General features: G+C 37.3%; 1 protein-coding gene across 28 annotated transcripts in view; it reads left to right on the top strand.

The window, feature by feature from the left end:
* The window catches only part of LOC135221710 (rho GTPase-activating protein 21-A-like), a 669,873-nt gene that overhangs the window by 478,861 nt on the left and 171,997 nt on the right, over positions 1–19,015 (top strand). The window lies entirely within an intron of this gene.

Here is a 19,015-nt window from a genome sequence, read left to right as displayed (position 1 = left end):
TGCCGAATTTCGAATGAAATATGTTAGTCTTTATAAGACCTTTTATAGCAAGAGTTGAAGCTCCACCATTCTGTCGAAAGTTTGTCGTTTCGCTTTAGTCTTGCTTGGTACTTAGTAAGAACCTCCCCCCCCCCCCCTTCTCTCTCTCTCTCTCTCTCTCTCTCTCAGACACTCTGTTACAAGATTAACACAGATACGATATATATATAGTATGTATATACATGTATGTATGCATGTATGTATGTATTTATTTGATTTGGCCTCGTTAAAATTTGGAGGTTACGGGAAATCTCACTATTGCGTTTTTCATAGTCAGTAAACCGTTATTGTTTCCCCTCTAGGAATCTTTAATACCAGGCGGGGGTCTGGTGGCTAGGGAGCCGGTCCTTGGAGTCGGTAGCTGACCCTCCCCCCTCCCCCCCTCCCCAAACCCTCCCCCAGCCCTACTGTTGTCCTGAATTACAGAAAATTGGTGTTGGTTAGCTTTGTGCCTCCATGTTTTTCCAGTACCTTAATTAGTTCCACTTTCGTTAACCTTCGGGGCACGTTTCTGTTGTTGGAAAGGAAGCGAGCGCGATTCGGCTCGTGTATTACGCCGTGGTTGACGGAAAGAGACGTTTTCGGTGCGGGGCCGGGGTGGGGGCCGTTTGAGGGGTACTACGCAATCCTCCCTCTTTCCTCTTATTGCACATAATTATCTCATGTGATTATGAATATTGATTAAAGATCGCGGGTTATTTATTTTCGTTTTAGGTATCAGTCACTTTTTCCTCTGAAGTTTTTAGATGATACGGCGCTGCCCGACAGAATCAGGCTTCCTGACTTTGTGGTTTATCCCCACTTAAAGAACCTGTAAGTTAACCGGAAAATTTTCCGTGTTTTTTATTTTTTTATTTTTTTATTTTATAGGTATTTATATACGTACACGCGTTAATCGAAATATTATTGAACATTGACGAAGTAATCGTATATGCTGTTTGTGTGTGTGTGTGTGTGTTTTACTTTTTTATATTGCAAAATATTGTTACGAACAGTCTTGGACTGCCTGTAATATAAGGGCTTTGCTGTTTCCAGTAGCTAGTATCGGACTTGGTTTGCATTTAAACCTCAAAGGAATAGGGTGGTGTATGGTGAATGTATTTATTTTTCCTTTATTTTTCACCTTTATCCTCATACAGTATTAGGCTGTGATTGAAGGATACGATATATTTAGGTAGCATGTTTCTCTTTAATTCGTAACACTGATCGGATGGGTCCGTTTACCTTGAGCTTAGTGATTTTTGTATCCCCTACAAAGTAAGTGGTTCTCGAAACGACCAGGTTCAGCTTTGCGAAAGTTAATTGCTTCCTTGATTTTCTTTGCTACCCACTTCTTCTCTCTCTGCCATGAATGCGTTAATGTTTCAATGAGCCACGTTTGAAGACATTATTGAAGGAAAAAGAAAGTGGGCCAGTAGCAGTGCTCAGAGGCGTAGGGTGGCTTGTCTGTGTTTGTATCTGAAGATGTTTGTAATTACCGACGAAGAGGTCAGAGGGCGCTGACGACATTTTTTTTTTATCTTGTTTACATTGTTGTGTTGCTGTTTTCTGGTATTTGTGCTACTGTGCTTTTCCCGGATGACTTGCTGGAATTAAGAACACGGGCTGTGTTTTTCTATTGTGGTTCCGGTTCACTTTGATTCAGTGGCCTGTATTTTTACAGGATGCTCATAGGAGAAGAGCTCATGCTAGCGTGTGACCAGCTAACCTGGTAACAGTCTCTATTTGTTTTGTTTCAGCTGTATTGTTGTTTATGCCATTGTTTGCTCAACCCATTTCAAGTGTGGAATGAGGTTAAATAGAAAATTCTCTCGCTCTCTCTTTCTCCCTCACACACATACACACACACGCGCGCACACTCACGCGCGCGTGAGCACACATGCATTTGGTTTCACTGATACCATAGTAACGGCAGACAACAGATGGGGAAGACGGATAGGACCTTGAGGGAATACTCTTGGTAGCAACGTTGTTATTCCGTCATTAACTAATTATGCGACCATTTCAGAATTTCATGTTCAGCAGAAATTACCCGTTTTGAAAGTTAATCTCTCATTTTCCTCAGTTTTAATGTTTTTTTTATTACTTTCCATTTCTTGTTGATCTGTTTTTTTTTTCTTTTGACAGAGGGGAAATTGTGTTGTACTGAAAAAACTTAAAAACCTGTTAAGTTTTTCACTTTCAACAAAAGCAGTCTCGCAATAAATAAATTATTTTCACTCAAAAACGAGATGGGACACAAAAGAAAGTCCCTCATTGTTTGTTTTCCCCTCCATTGCATTGTCTATTTTTGTCATATTCATTCGTACACCATGTGGAGGCGAGCGCATACCTTGGGGGGCTCCCTTCGTAATTGTGCCCGCCTCTAAACAGTGCCCTTGAGGGAATAACCCTGCCCTAGGGAAAGATCCGGTGGTCGCTCGCTGCTTGACGTTATTAGAAAGTTGGAAGGACTCTCTCTCTCTCTCTCTCTCTCTCTCTCTCTCTCTCTCTCTCTCATAATCGTCTATATGCGTTGTTGGTTGCGGGACCATTTAGTTTTTTGTTCAGCAATATCCTAATATAACGCTTGAATTCACTTAGTTATTCTTTTATAAAATGGAGAAAAACACACAAACACACATACAACTAACACACACAACACACACACACACACACATATATATATATATATATATATATATATATATGATATATATATAATATTATATATATATATATATATATATATATATGTATATATGTTATATATGTATATAATATACATATATATTATATATATATGTAGATGTATATATATATGATAAAAATAATATATATATATAATATATATATATTATAATATATATGTGGTGTCGTTTGTGTAGTGTGTGTCCGTGTGATATAATATATATATATATATATATATATATATATATATAGTATATATATATATATATAGATATATATATATTAATGTGTGTGTGTGTGTGTAATGTGTGGTGTGTGTATATAAATATATATATATATATATCCATATATATATATTATATATATATATATATAAAATATATTCCTTCAGTAGATACTTTATCCATATTTTTTCCCTTCTTCAAAATGACTCTGAGTACTATGACAAGCTTGGATACGTTTACCTGAAAAGAATCAAGTCATGACCTTTATTTTACTCAAGGTCTTCTCTTTGTCTGTTCGTGACCTTTAAACTCGGCTGTCAAAAGTAAATTGCCTTCCTTGCGTCAACAGATCTATTTTCCCATATTTTCCTTGGCAGTGGGAATCGGATATTTGAAAATTTCTTCGAGCCTTCCTTTTTTTATGTTTTATTTTCTTTATTTTTTTACTTTAAACGTTATTTGTCGTTTGTACTACTACTACTACCACCACTACTACTACGACTACTGCCACTTCTTTCGTCATCTTGTTGATGTTCTATGATATTTTTGCGATTTATCTTCCATTCTTGACACCTAATATACATTTCCTCCTTTTGGACTCGAGTTTTTTTTACCGCTATTAATGCTAGTAACAGTAGTAATAGCATAATTTTTATTAATGAAAACTTGAAATGTGTACTATCGTGATTTTAGAAAAGTTCACATCTTCCTTTTCGAGTAGTAATCATTACACATTCGTCCCGAACATAGACATAATGGCTCTATATTTATCTGTTGCTCATCAAGGAAGCTTTCAATCCACGTGATCGATGATTTTGACGTTTAGCCTTTAGTTTAGAGAGAGAGAGAGAGAGAGAGAGGAGAGAGAGAGAGAGAGAGAGAGAGAGAGAGAGAGAGAGAGAGAGATTGTGCGTTGTTAATATCACGCTTTACGTTCTTATACTTGTTTGAAAGACAAAATCAGTAATATTCTCAGTGCCGTATTCTACGTAGAGATATAAATAACCTTTTAGCTCTTGACAAAAAATGCTGATGTTGTGGGAGGACCGGACTCATTTTGTTAAATGTGATTTTTTTATTTATTTATTTTATTTATTTATTTTTTTTTTTACTGGAGACCCAACCACGCAGAATCATCCCCTTTTTCCGTGTATCTTTACGTATCTTCACAAGGTGCTAAAATTTGCGCCGTGCCTGACTAGCACCTTCGGTTACAGGAACTGGCGTTCTTGTGTTTTCGTGTTCCATGTGAGAAAATTATGGTGCCCAAGAAGCTGACGGCCGAGTTGCTCTTATCTCGGTATGCCTCGCGGATGTGTAGATGATATAGCAATACTTTTAGTTGAAGAAATCATAATGGAATTTTTTTTTTTTGACAATGTCTCTCTCTCTCTCTCTCTCTCTCTCTCTCTCTCTCTCTCTCTCTCTCTCTCTCTCTCTCTCTCTCGTTTGTGTGATATGTTTGTTGTGTATTTTGTGTGCATGCCTTTACGTGGCTGTTAATTGTTTCATTGAAATATATTGAAACTTTGTTCACCGAAATTTGTTAGTGTTGTTAGACCTGTGTCTTCAAACGTATTCTAATCAGTATTTTAGCTTTTCTCTCTTTTTGTATTTTCATGTTAGCAGCCACATAAGAAAAAAAAATCCTATTTAGAAGCCACAAATCAGGAGCATTGAAATAGTGATTTCCATCTTACCATTTAAGTTTCTTCGTCTCCCAAGATGGATATCGCATTGTGTTGTTACGAAGGCACATAAGTTGCGGTTGCTCTTAGCGGACAGCCTGAATGCCCGCTAAAGGTTCGGGCTACCCAGCGAAGTTCGAAATTTATTGTAGCATACTGGAAGGTTCAGCGCTGCTCACTCTTTGACTGCCCACTCTCTCATTTGTGAGTTGAATTTAATGCCTTCCGAGGATGGTTACAACCACGGAATGTCGTTTTATTAGGTTGACTAGATAAGTGGCTCATGTTGCAAAAAATGAATTAAAAAAGTGGAAAATATTTGTGGTTTCGGACCAAAAGTCCATGAATTATAAGGAAACGTTATATCTAATGGGCCGTGCTCTTTGTGCTTTTCAATACCGAATTTTGTGTTATTTTTCTCGCTACCAGACGTTGCTGTATAAATAATCAACCATGAAAATAGTTGTGAAGTGACTATAAAACGCCAACGCATTGTCAGTGAGCGACATCTTTCGCCCGGCCGTCAGACTGCTCTAGATACCTCGAAATCAGCGATGACAGGACGAGCAGACGAGGCCACCTTATTCAGTAGCCTCTGCCTCAGTACATGTCCATTTCAGGATATTCTTAACTGATAAAGACGACCACCAGAGGCTGGTGGGGAAAAAATGTGGCGTACCGAAATGTCTCAGCCGATTCGCTTACAAGGCCGTCGACAGGTCCAGCCACCCTCTACGGGAGCCGACTACTACCAACAAGACCTAAAGGTCTTGCCTACTACCACTATCTACACCTACGTATTCGCCCCGAAGGGCAGATAGTCCGCCGTCTCTCTTGTAATACGTTTATATACCCAAGGCCAAAGCAAATACCCATTTCTTCCCTTCATCGGATATATATATTGCATTTTCGTGCAGAACTGCATTTGGAATAACAAATTAAATACAGAACAAAACTCCCCTGGAATGTTTCTGTGCACAAGAAAGTAACTTTCTCCCTCTTTCTCATTTAGCATCTTCATCTGTCATCCCACGGTATGTTGTGCGTCGATAATATGAAGACTTAATCTGTCTGACGCTTAGTTTTGACCATGCCTCTGACAACAAGCCCAAATTAATGCAATTTGCAACTGAAGAAGTGTCAGCCGATTACACATATTGGAACGGCAGTGAGGCTGCAGGAAGCAGATAATTATATACTTTGCGGTGGGTGGGGGGTTTTTGGGGACGGGGGTACAAGTTTATTTTTAAGGATGTTCTTTCACTAAGGCTCAGGTCACTCGTCGCTAATTTGCTCAGGCCGTAAATGGCCCAGAGGGCCCCCGCCTTGAGACCTATTAGCCGCCGCCTTAAAGAAGGGCATTGTTGTGCTTGTCATTTTAATCTGACAGCGCCCTAACGGTAAAGCACGTCGGTCTTTCGTGGGTTTTGTAAAGGAGAAATGATCTCCTGTGCTGATAAATCGTGAGGTCTTAGACTTCCTGGTGGAAGAAGACCTTACATCAAGTAGTCTGGACGCTTTAGTTCGTGTCCATTTTTTATGTTTTTTTTTAAATATATATTTAATTATTTTTTACGACGCGTCTGCGCTGCTTCTCGTCACTTGTTTTGGGTCTGTGTTTACTATTTGATTATTTAAGTTGTTTGTTTCATGAATAGTGTTTGATGCATTTCCTTTGGAATAGAAATGGTTTATGTTTATTACGTTGAAAAATTGTATGTGCTTGCTGCTCTGATATGGATCTCATGATAGTTGAATAGATTTATATAATATGTTCATTGCTCTTGAAATTAATGTTTTTTTAACGGTCTAAGACATTTTCCAGGCCGGAATAATTATGATTTGTCTTTTGTGATAGGAAGGTATTCAGTAAATTTATTATGAATAATAGGAAATGAAGGCAGTGAAAATTAATTAAGGGGTGACACTATTTCCTCCCATTTAGGTTTCAACGTAACACCTCGGTAATGTCCTCATATCACTATTGCCTTTGAACAGTTCAGTAATGCTCTTGTATGTCCAGTTTTTCGACGTGCATTGCTGTCGTATCTTAGGCATCTTTTGGTGCATTGCGGTGATAAAAGAATTTTTATGACAGAACCAGAGACATTTAATACGATACCCGATCTGATGTTGCCTTTGTCTCTTCCCGTGATATTCTGCATCTTGTTACAGGGCTAATGTTGGGATCGCAGTCTCATTTGTTTTTATACGTTCACGTGCAACTTCAACTGAAGTCGCTGTTTCTTCTTGTATTTTAGTCATTGCCATTTTTTTCTTCAGAATATACTAAAATCGTTTTCAAAATGTCATGTCCAAGTAAATTTTTTTCGATCTCACACACACACACACGCACACACAAATTGATAGAATCAGATTTCAGTTAAAATATAGAATATTTTTACTGGTGACAGCTTTTGGTGAATGTTACAACGTTTCTATAAGCAGTGTGTGATGGAGGTAATAGCTTTCATGAATCTTGTAAATAATGATTTATTCTCTAAATAAAGTTTAATTACACTAGCGTACTACACTTTTTTTTTTTTTGTCAAGAAACAGCATTTTAAGAAACTATTGTTGTGTATTTTAAAATGAAAAATGAAAATCAGTTTTAGATTTGGGCATTTCGGATTTTGAAGTGTAGTTAGGTTTATGGTTACGGTAAATGTTGCATTACTGCAATAGTTTCCAGCAAAGAAGAGTTAGAAGCGTCCAGATAAGGAAAATGTTTATAGGTTGTTGACTGTGTTGTATTAAAGGCTTAACTTCCCAGTGTCAGTGTTATAGAGGTGACTTAATGTTTATAATCTAAAGATCAGCATTTTCGTAAACTTATCCGTTAGATCACCACTTGGAGATTTCAAGCATTTTCCTATTGATTGAATAATTTAGATTTATTCGTTGTGTTGAAACTTATGGATTATGTATTTAGTTTACCTATTTAAGAAGCATTCAGCTGGTTTGCTCATAGAGTTGGCGGCTGTATGGCATCTTGCATTGTTATTCCATTGCCGTCTTCAGCTTTTCTTTATTAGGAACCATGAAGGGATCCTTCCTTGAGTGATTACAATGGGAAGTGTATCTGTTTGTGTTCAGGGTTAAGAAAAAAATTATTGCTCTCTCTCTCTCTCTCTCTCTCTCTCTCTCTCTCTCTCTCTCTCTCTCTCTCTCTCTCTCTCACGTGTAAGTCACATTTCGTTGTTTGACTCTTCGTCGCAACGTTAGAGTTGCTGCTCTTCTTCTGATAACGCAGCTTATCGTAGTGTTTCTTGTATTCGTACGTATTTATTGTACTTTCGTCCTTCTTGTGAATATCGAATGTCTTAGTAGCACGAATTAGGAGGCTGTTTTATTTTGGAATTCTCTCTCTAATTCTGTCTTCCCATTTCTGTTACCTTCCCTCTTAAGAGGCGATAGACAGCCTTTCATTAGTTTTTGTAACAAATACTTGATTTTAGCGTATATTGTGTAATAGTGGAAAAATTTGTCATTGTTTCTTAGAATCCTTTGCGAAGATAATGCAATGCAACTTTGTTAGAAAGTCTGTTATAGCCGTGGTTTAGAATTAAATATTTAGAAATTTAATCACAGATATATCCATCTAATTGCAGCCAAGAACGATTTAAAAGAAGATATAGATTTTTAAATCGTTAGTTTTGAATAGTTTTACTAAGGGAAAACATCCCAAATAACTTCAGTCGCCAGCGACGATTCACGGCGTTATTCTGTCACCATATGTCTGCTCTATTCTCTAAATCCCCATCCAAAGAATGGTGTTGGATATCAAGAGCCCCTCCTGTGCTCGCCTCCCTTCGTAACCCGCTTTTTAACGTTTAAAAGGTTGGCTGGCTGTCGCCAGCTTCTTTCTCCTTTGGTGCCTCGTGCCTCGATTACGCAACGTTTTCTTGGCTGCTTATAGAACTGGTTTCAAAACGGGATATTATATAGATATATATAATATTATATATATATATAATAATATATATATATATATATGATATATATATATTATATATATATATAAATAAGGATATGAGCCACGAAGGAAAAATAAACGGAGTATCTGCGAGGCCTTTCGACGTAAAGGACGTTTAACGTCGAAAGGTCTCGCAGATACTCCTTCGTTTATTTTTCCTTCGTGGCATATATCTTTATTTATGGATTTATCACGTTCCTAACTTTCGTGATTCAGTTATACACACACACACACACACACACACACACACATATATATATATATATATATATATATATGTGTGTGTGTGTGTGTGTGTGTGTGTGTGTGTGTCAGTGTCAGCGTCAGCGTCAGCGTCAGCGTCAGCGATACGTGCGTTTGTACGCCAAAGTTCAGCGGATTTTTATACGGTTTTGAATTGTGACATGGGTAGCATTTTCTATTTACATGCTTATGAAGATATTTACTTCTGATCTTCCATCTCCCCGAAGATGGTGTCTCTTGCGGTAAGTCAGATGAGATGTATACTGGTAATGTTCCAATTAGCATGGAAGCAATGAATTTATCATTTTCGATATGATGTTGATTGAGGAAGCCGCCAAAGCTGGCTTATATGGAAATCTGCGCGATCAGCATCGTCTAGACCAGTAATCCAAATTATATGATCTCGTTAAATCTGATGGATTTTACGAGTGGCTGGTTTTATTTATAGACCAAGGTTCGTATAAAAATATGTTTATTTTTTCACTACTTCGCTTTCCGCCTAATCAAACACGTCTACCAGTGATTGCGTTTCGTGTCTGACGATTGTAATTTAGCTCCTAACTGCCGATGCTGCTCATCTTATAGAACGAGAACATCGTCGTAGAAGGCGAGAAAGTGGCCCATAAACAAGTTGATTTTTCTTCTGTCGATGGATTTTTATCGGTATTTTATATTTTTATTTGTATGTGTGTGTGTGTGTGGGTTCTTTTCAGGCACTGAACGGAACCAGTGGGGAGGGAAGCCGGTTGGAAGGGGAGTGAGGTGTTAGCTCTTTTATCCGGTGACTGAGGGTATTCCTTTTGAGTAAGGTGTAGGGATAAGCTTCTCGGCTGTTTTTGGGTGGTGAAGGTTACGTCCCGTCTCTAGGTATATGACTACCCCTTCCTCCCCATACTCCTCCTCCCCCCAATCCTCCCTTATACATCTAACCTTACCAACGTCGTCTGCTAACTCCCACGCCTCTTCCTTCATCCATCCATCCAATCACCCCCCCTCCCCCCCACCTGTACCATCCTCCAATTTATCACATTTGTTTTATGCCATAATCAGTGATGCATAGCACCTCTGTCCATTATTCTGTTCTTTTTGGCTATCTTTCAAGGTACTAAAATCAAATCGACTCCAGAGCTTCGTATGTATGGTCGAATCTCATGAATCACGTCCCGCTGTCTCGTTCACAGTTGAATATGATATCGGAATGCACCATACGTGATGCTTTTCGAATTATGATGATCATTTCTGAGTTAATCTTTCATGATAATTTTCCAATGAATAATACAGTGTTCATTTACCTGTCGTATTTTATTCCGAGAGGAGATTAACGTGCATATGTATATTGTTTGCTTTGTCTGTTTTCGAAGGACAGCCTCAGAAATTGGTGGAAAACAAGTGATCTCTTTCCAATTTTTGGTTCTTTTGTGTCTGCTCAAGATGTCCTGGCTAGAGGTTCTATTGGAAGCGACAGAATTTTTGCGTAATGAAAACGAGTTATGTTTTTAATGCTCTGCATAAGCATGCAGAATGAAGGCCCCATGGGGCGAGTTTTTAATGGTACCTACATGACGTCTGTTAGGTCAGGATAGGTCTCGAAGCTTGTATGTATATACAAGTTATTTTTTAATGTCACTAGACTTGAGAAGAATCGTATAGGAAGGGTTAAATATACGGAATGTGGAGCTTCCACATTCGGGAAATTGAATTCATTCAAGAGTTGGAACGATACCATTTCTGCAGTCAGCAACACCTATTTTACACTCTAGTAATTAACGGTATTTCTTTTCATACTATTTGTCACTGTCGACGGTATTTTTGGTACTATTTGAATCTCGCATTTTCAGTCAACATTGTAAGAAATAGCTTCATTCAGGGAAGCGGTAAAGTATTTTATTTTAGTAAGGCTGGATCATGTCAATATTTGACTGCGAAATTTACATTGATAGGGGGAAATTTAATGGAGTACTTTGTTGTCATGTCTGAAACACGTAATGGAATGTAGCCGTTGTCTTTCATATCCTTTTGATTTCTTTGGACTTCGGAACTCGTATTTTAATTCCCCAGCACTTCCAAATGTAGGTATTTCGGAAACTTTGGGGTTTGTGGTGGTTGTTTCTTCCTTATTATAACATCTCATAAAAGCAAAGTAGCCATTCCTGCCGTTCACAAAAAGGGATCGCTATCGGGGTTATTTTATAAAGCACTCGTTTTCGATCTTTTCTTCTTCAAGCAGTTGCTTTTTGGGAATATGAGTTTGCCTGTGGAGTAACAGATGATTAATTGTTGCTTTTACCCTGTCACGGAATTTAGTGGTGTGACTTCTTCAAGGAAATGCATTGAGTACGCTTTGATTTATTTTGTTATTACTGTCCAAAGTTTATTTTCTTCGTTAACGGGGAAGTTTGAGACGCCAGGTAGACTTGGAATTGAGTTACTTTTGGTGTTACAATTATCATCTTTGTTGTTGTGGATAAAATATACTCTTTGTTGCATTTTATTATAATTAACAATTGTCAACATTGCATTGAAAGAAGACGGTTGCATAGTATAAGGAATACAAGGTCGAGTCTACATTTGTGTGCGCACTTCAGCGTCGTTCATTGAGATTTGCATGGTGTACAATAGAGTATAGTGAAAAATAAAGGGTTTATGTTGTTGGCTTGTTAGAATCGACTTTTCATCTAATTAGCGTCATGCATATTGCATGGAAACTTCAATGTTAACTGGCAAGCATGTTTACCAAAATGTCATAGCGGGCAAGCACAGAGAACATTGTTTACTGTTTTGATGCTTGTAAGGGTCATGCAATCAGGAGATAGTCGGCTGATTAGGACATTGTTAATGAACAATGCAGCTCGTCTTATCTTTACGACAATTGACTAGCCCTTGGACTTGGATTTGCCGTGGCATAGGCGGCCGTTTATTTACATGGTATCTGCAGTGACTCCATTGTGATGTATGGGGCATTGGTGTAGCCCTTTTTAGGGAGACCAGTTGCCGGGAAATGCTTTTAGGTCCCGATAAGAGCTGGTGGATGGTGGCCTCTGGCGAGCTGCCCAGCCAAAGCATCATCTTCAGCTTTGCAGACGTTTTTCCAGGACTGTATTCCCGACTGCTTGGCGGCGCCAGGCACAATTTGCAGGGTTGCTGGGAGGAGGAGGAGGAGGAGGAGGAAGAATTTCCGCTTATTTTTTCTTCCCAAGGTCACCTTCTCAGATGGGTCTGGTTTATCATTTTTTTATGTGAATTTCTCTCTCTCTCTCTCTCTCTCTCTCTCTCTCCTCTCTCTCTCTCTCTCTCTCTCTGCATCTGCACATGTACATAGTGCATATATACCTTGTTGCGTATAGATAAATGTGTGGATGTGAACTAATCTTAATTTGGTAAGGGAAATTCCAAATAAGGTACATTGCTTGAATCTGTAAGTGTAATGTCTGCGATAATAAAAATTATTATTAATTTCGTCTTTTGATCGGTTCTTCCTATACATTTATAAACTTTTCAACCATTTTTTTACATTAATAAAAACACAAGTAATGGCAGAAAATAAATAAATATGTAATCATAAGATCGAGTTCAAATGAGTTCAAATTGCTGTTTTTTTTTTTTTAAACTGAATCAAAGTTAAAGGAGTATCTGTAACCTGTTTTTGTTTATGATTGTACTCTTGAAACATATTTACCTTACCTATTACTCGTAAGTATGTTATGCATAAAATATTAGTGTTGTCTTACCATGGAGTATTTGTAGGCAAGAAATCGCTGAATGTTGTCAGGAGAAAAAAGAAAAAACCTAATTAGGATTTTGTCATTATTTTAGAAAATCTGTTTCCTAGGTTAATGACCACAGTAGCAGTAACCCCATTGTTTAGTGTTAAATCTCTCTCTCTCTCTCTCTCTCTCTCTCTCTCTCTCTCTCTCTCTCGTTATGTCACCTTATCATCGTTTTATTCTCTTTTTATCCTCAAACCTTGCGGTTGTTCGTTACGTCAGCTGTTGCGGAGAGAACCGAGTCCCAGGTTAAATCGGTGTACATTCCTCTTCCCCTCTTCTTAACTTGTTAAGTGTTTTTCATTGCTGCTTCTCCCTCCTTTCTTCGTCATTCTGTCTTGCATATTTTTTATTTATTGTGATGCCGTTTTTCCTCCTCGTTCTATGTTAAGCGTTTTCTGTTCTCTTTCTTGGCCCTCTTTTTCCCTTGATTGTATATATTGCATGGAGTTTAGCAGCTTCTTTTTGTGTGTGTGTGTGTGTGTTTTAAACCTGTTTCTTAGCGATAGCATTTTCTGGTCACCTCTGTTATATTCTTGATTACTTTCCTTTGTTAACTTTACTTTTTTCCTTAGCTTATTAAAAGGAATGTTGCCGCTTTCTTGCTCCTCTTTTAGTATTTTCGCCAAGTAATTTTGGAGAAAGATGTTCGACTGGGCGTTGATCAGATTATTGGGAGGTGTGATCTGATCTTGAAGATGTTCTGGGAAATTATCAGAAAACAAACACTTTTATTTTTGTGTTTTGTTGCTCTGTTTTGTCGCACGCCCGAGTTTCCTGGTAAAGTAATATAAGTGCATTTGGCTTTTTATTTTTTCTTCGGGTGATAATGGTGTTTTTATGTTTACTGATTATTTTAATGGCTTTTGATTCTTCGATGGCCCAGTTTTTTATACGATAAAGGCAATCTGTATCTGTAGTTATTGTTATACGATACAATTGTGAAGAATCTCAGCTTTTGTATATTCGGCGGCGTACTGATAGTAAATACTTCGTGCTTCAGTCTGGTCCCTCGTTTATTTACGTGTTTTATGCCTGAATACTTATTTATATTTCATTGTTTCAATTTTGTAAATTGCAACGTTAAGCAACCAAGCCTTATAGTACACTATTGCCACCGACAAAGCACGAATTGTTGGTTCTTGTTGATTAAGAAAAGTCCCTACTTTCAAAACAGTCGTCTTAAAAAGGAACTTGAAATTCTAGCTATTAAAGCCATTCTTTGATTTTCGTTGTTTCTTGTTTTAGAACAGTGATGTCTGATTCTGATAAGCGGTGCTTTTGACCTTGATTACAGTCTAGATGACTGATCATATTCTTGTTAGTGGGAAATCACTTTGATGAGAACGAGGAACCCAACATTTTCCTTGAAAACAAAAAGAATATGATAATGCGATAACTTCCTACCGATAAGATAATTTTACCCGTCAAGCTGGCTTTTTATGGGCATACATTTTTATGACATGATATTGGATGTAGTTTAGATTATTACGTGAATTCTTTTTATTTTTATTTTTATACTGGTTTGTTTATGGTTTGAACATACTAATTTCTTTAGCATTGATTCCATTCCTCTGTTCTTTAGCATATGGTATATTGAAATATGTAAGACACATATATGTATATATGTGTATGCATGTGTAGTTAACTCTAGACATAGTATACGATATGGTAGGAAAGTGTTCTATGGTTATTTGGTGGTTTTGGAAGGATTGACGGGAAGGGTTCTGGGTGGGAGGCTCAAGAGGTAGAAGTAGAAAAGGAGACCTGTCGGTCCACCCTTCGAAATCCCGCCTCGGAAGGGGATCAAATGGCTTCAGGACTGGTTTGGTTGGGTGCGCGTGTGTGTGGACGACTTGGAAACGGGGACGGAAATAATAATAATAATGATAATAATAAGGTTTTCAGGACCTTTTTGATACTTAAATCGTTTTTGCTCTTTACATAGTCTTTGGAAAGTAATGCTGTATGTTTCATTACAAAAAAGTTAAAAGTAACTTTACGTGAAACTTGTCAGTAGATAGTTACGATAATCACCATGAAATGATGATATTGCTGTATAGTTTATTCTAAGGCACTGAATGTGCACGTTCTAAGTACAATGTTGCTGTAATCTTACGTGATCTGGTATAACTGACGATAAGTCTCTGAGAGAGAGAGAGAGGAGAGAGAGAGAGAGAAACGAGAGAGAGAGAGAGAGAGAGAGAGAGAGATTGCGTCAGCCATCTCGTATTTCTTACCAGAAGATAGTAACTGGCCTTTAACAGAATGATAACATGTGAAGAATGGCCCTGTGTGTGTGATTTATAATATATATATATATATATATATAGAATATATATATAGATTATATATATAGTAATATTATATATTATCATATATATATATTTATATAACTATATATATATATATTTATAGTATATACCCTACTCTGTCTAGGTACGAACTTATGCGCTTTAGTGTTTAAGGTCTCTGTCGCCTCACTCCCAATCCCAATATTCATAGATTCGAATCCTGGCCTGGGTAGGAACCCTTGAATATCATTCCCTTTAGGTATAGGTTATTTTCAAGGTAAGGGGAATTTAACTTTGTTTTATTTGTGGTTTATTATTCCAAAGTATAAAGTGTCATGTAAAACTGAACACGCATTCATAAACATTTTTACACCTACATTCATATATATATATATATATATATATATATATATATATATATATATATATACATATATATATATATATATATATATATATATATATATATATATATATATATATATATATATATATATATATATAAAATGGTGTGATAACCACCATTCATAAGCATTGAACGCTACGCAGCCACCAAAGCCAGTGCGTTGGACACACTGCTTTGACTTTTACCGAATATACAAAAATGCATTATATATATATATATATATATATATATATATGTGTATTATTTATAATGCATTTGTGTATATTCAGGGAAAGTCGAAGCAGTTTGTCCACCGCACAGGCTTCGGTGGCTGCCATGCGTTCAATGCTAATGAATGGAGGTTATCGCATATCGATGTAAATGTGATGAAATTTAGTCAAATTCTTTACACTTTGCTGAATTTGGTGAATAATGATGAAATCAGCCTTTGTTTTTTGAAAGGTTAAGTTTTAATTTTGACTGAAACCCAGTTTTTATAATTTAAAGAGGACCTCGATAACTTTTTAAATGTCACGGAACCAGCATCCTGTAGTATGTGGGTCAATCTCATTTGATGTGGTTGAGCCCCTCTCCATTTTCTTTGTCTTCTCCATTGTTAACCAAGCCTTGCATAATCTACCCAATGAATCCTTCAGTAAGAAATAAAAATGAGAAATAGATAAAAAAATTTCCTTATCTGGTTGATAATCAAGTATCGGTATGCGTCGATTGTTGTTCGCGTGACCAATTTAAAACATCGTGTGTCAGTTGTAAATTTGAAAAAACTTGGAATAGTCATATTATAGTGAAGTCTACAGACAAAATTCTTATAAATTATGCAGTGGAGATAAAGTACTAATGACATTCAATATCTTTCTCATTTCTTTTTATGTAGTGTCTATCAAACATTCTTTTTTATTTGCCAATTACATTAAGCTCATCTCACCATAACGTTTGAAGCACCCACATAAGTTTTAGGCGAGCATTTGGTAACAGTGGAAGTAATATGACGATAAACATCAGTTAAAAGACATGTGAACATCTCGTGACAAAATCCTGAGAAATGGGTAATTACATAACATGCACCCAGCAGGCCTTGTTTATATCTATGGATTTGTTTCTGTTAATTGACTGGGTTCATGGCCTAAGTATGAGTCTTCTTGAAATAACATTTCTCATGTACACAATGGGCTGTTCCATTGGAAGTTGACTGTCGAAAAGGGAGTGGTAAAAGTTAACACAACCTGTCAAAGACTTAAAGCTTCACGTTACTGTACGCTGTTCCGGCAGGTGCACAGACTAGTTGCTTACCTGTTGTACTGCTCTGAACTGTTTTCGGAAATGAATCTCCATTTCACTCCGAATGAAATCTGTTAATCTGTTGAGTGATAATAACCATCTTTCACATTCTGCTGCTTGTGTTGTGAATTTTGTCGAATGCAATTGAGGAAGATTTTCGTTTGTCCACGTAACACCTGTCGGGAAAAAGGGTAGCGCGTCACCCCTCCTGCACATGAGGAGGCGCGGCGAGGGCTAGCAGCCTAAGCACGGGAAGAACAACCACCAGGCCGTAGTGTGGCTGATGCCGGCTTCGCGAGTGGAGTCGCATCGTTTTGCCATCGGAGTCCTCTCGCGTCTTATCCGCGGTGTTTTTGATATCGTACGCTCTCCGAATCAAACTTTTTAACGTGTACCGTAGAGGGTATTCTTTATGTGAAAAAGGGGAGTGTTCTTGGGGCCCAATTGTGCATTGGAAAAGTTCGACAAGCGTCTTACATTTGCGAGGTTCTCAGTTACACCTGTGGCAATGTTACCAGAGGATGTTGACTTGCAAAGTGTTGTGTGTGTGTGTGCGCGTGTGTGCGTGTGCGTGTCGCAATGTGTGTGTATTTTGATGTCGAATGCAGACTCTGCAGCAGCCACCTCGCGAAAAGGCCTTGAAAATTTCATTTTCTGTGTATTGTAACCGGCATTGTAATTCTGAAATGGAGAAAGCTAAAGAGCTGGGCATTGGAACGTATTTTAAGCAAACTGTCATATCAACGGGTGTAATGATGTATGCCGGAGCAAAGGATGTTATTGGATTTTATGAGATGAAGTGATTGAATTTTACCTGGAGTACGTTGAACATAGTGTTGTTTTTGTAGTGGGAGTTGCAATTCGTGTTTTCCTCCATGTTTTCTTCGAACTGGTATGTTTATAGCTCAGATTTTGAAATAGAAATTTGCTTGCTGAAATAAAGGTAACAGGCAAGCGTAGATGTGATGAAGTGTGCTGACTCTTTTTCTATTTTACTGGAGGTTGCAAACAAATAAAAGACGAAACAGCAAAATAATTCACTTGTAATTTGTTGTGAACAAAGAAATATTACAAGTCATTTTTCGTAACGTCTTTTGACATATGTTGATATCTATAAACAAGTGCAGTTTGGAATATTGACGGTAGACTTCTCTAATTTCTTATTTCAGTCCTTATCAGTCTGAACTTGCGACCTATTAAAGAAAGGGTCTTGCATCTTATCTACTAAGATCGTGTTGTCGGGGGTAATACCTTACACGGTCAAGAGAACGTGTTTGGAATTGAGGTGTCCTCCAGTATTTAAATGAACCGTTAAAAAAGTGACCACTTGTGTTACAGTGATGTCTGTTGTTAGGTTATTATTCTGTTTCTCCTTTATATCTTAGATAGTTAATAAGATGCCCGTTTGTAAGCAACACTTATGGAATTTTTTAATCCTTCTTAAATCTTTCCACCGGTTCATTTAGGTCATTTTTTTGTCATGAAGGACGACGTTTCTTGAATATAAATTGACGTCATTATTACAGGTAAGACGGCAGTCTTTTCTGCCCGCATTGTCGGTTTTGGGTACATTTTGGTAAGGCGGATAAGAAAATGATTAGAATGAATCATTACTTAACTGTTTGAATGAGAGAGAGAGAGAGAGAGAGAGAGAGAGAGAGAGAGAGAGAGAGAGAGAGAGAGAGAGAGCGCTTAGTTCGTGGATCATTTTATGAATTGCGTTGAATTCCCTTGTATTTTCACCGCCAAATGTCCTTGTAAAACCTCTTTTTGATGTGCCGGCGCTGAAAATTCCATTGGAGGTACTATTTTGTGCGAGGTGTAGAAAACGTTTGAATTTATGATCAGATGCTCTGGCATTTATAATTGTAACATAGATGGACTATATTGAAGCGCTGTGGTGTATTTTACCCTGTACAAGTGTCAATAACTTTTCAGATTTGTAGCAACCATAAGATGTACGTTTATTTTGGTTATATTTTATTTTTTTCACTTGCTTTTTAGGCAGAAACATTGTGTTGAAAGATTCACATTCCAAGTAATAAGAAAGCAGTATTTTTCCCGCTCAGTAAGAAGGCAGTATTTTCCCCGCTGAGGTTGAATGCAGTAATTTTTCCCGCTTAAATGACGGTGATAGATAGCATCAGGAAAGTTTGTAGCTTCGCTCAAAAAAATTTGTAGTCTTTGCCGCCGAGAGGATTAATGAAAGATTCAAATAAAGTCGCATTGTTGTGACTGATGCAACAAACTTATGATTCTTTAGATCGGCATCGTCATGTTTTGTTTATTTTACGTTTCATTAAACTGTCCTCATCATCTTTTCATTTTTTGAGATCCACAAAATATGATTTGCCCTATTTGTTTTTGTGTTACACTTACAGGAATATTGTTTTCTTTAGGTAAATTCTTTCTCTATGTCATAATTTTAGTTTT

The sequence above is a fragment of the Macrobrachium nipponense genome, chromosome 3, assembly GCF_015104395.2.
Source record: "Macrobrachium nipponense isolate FS-2020 chromosome 3, ASM1510439v2, whole genome shotgun sequence".
NCBI classification, from domain to species: domain Eukaryota; kingdom Metazoa; phylum Arthropoda; class Malacostraca; order Decapoda; family Palaemonidae; genus Macrobrachium; species Macrobrachium nipponense.
The sequence above is the reverse complement of the archived record's forward strand: the minus strand, read 5'-3'. Positions and strand labels throughout refer to the sequence as shown.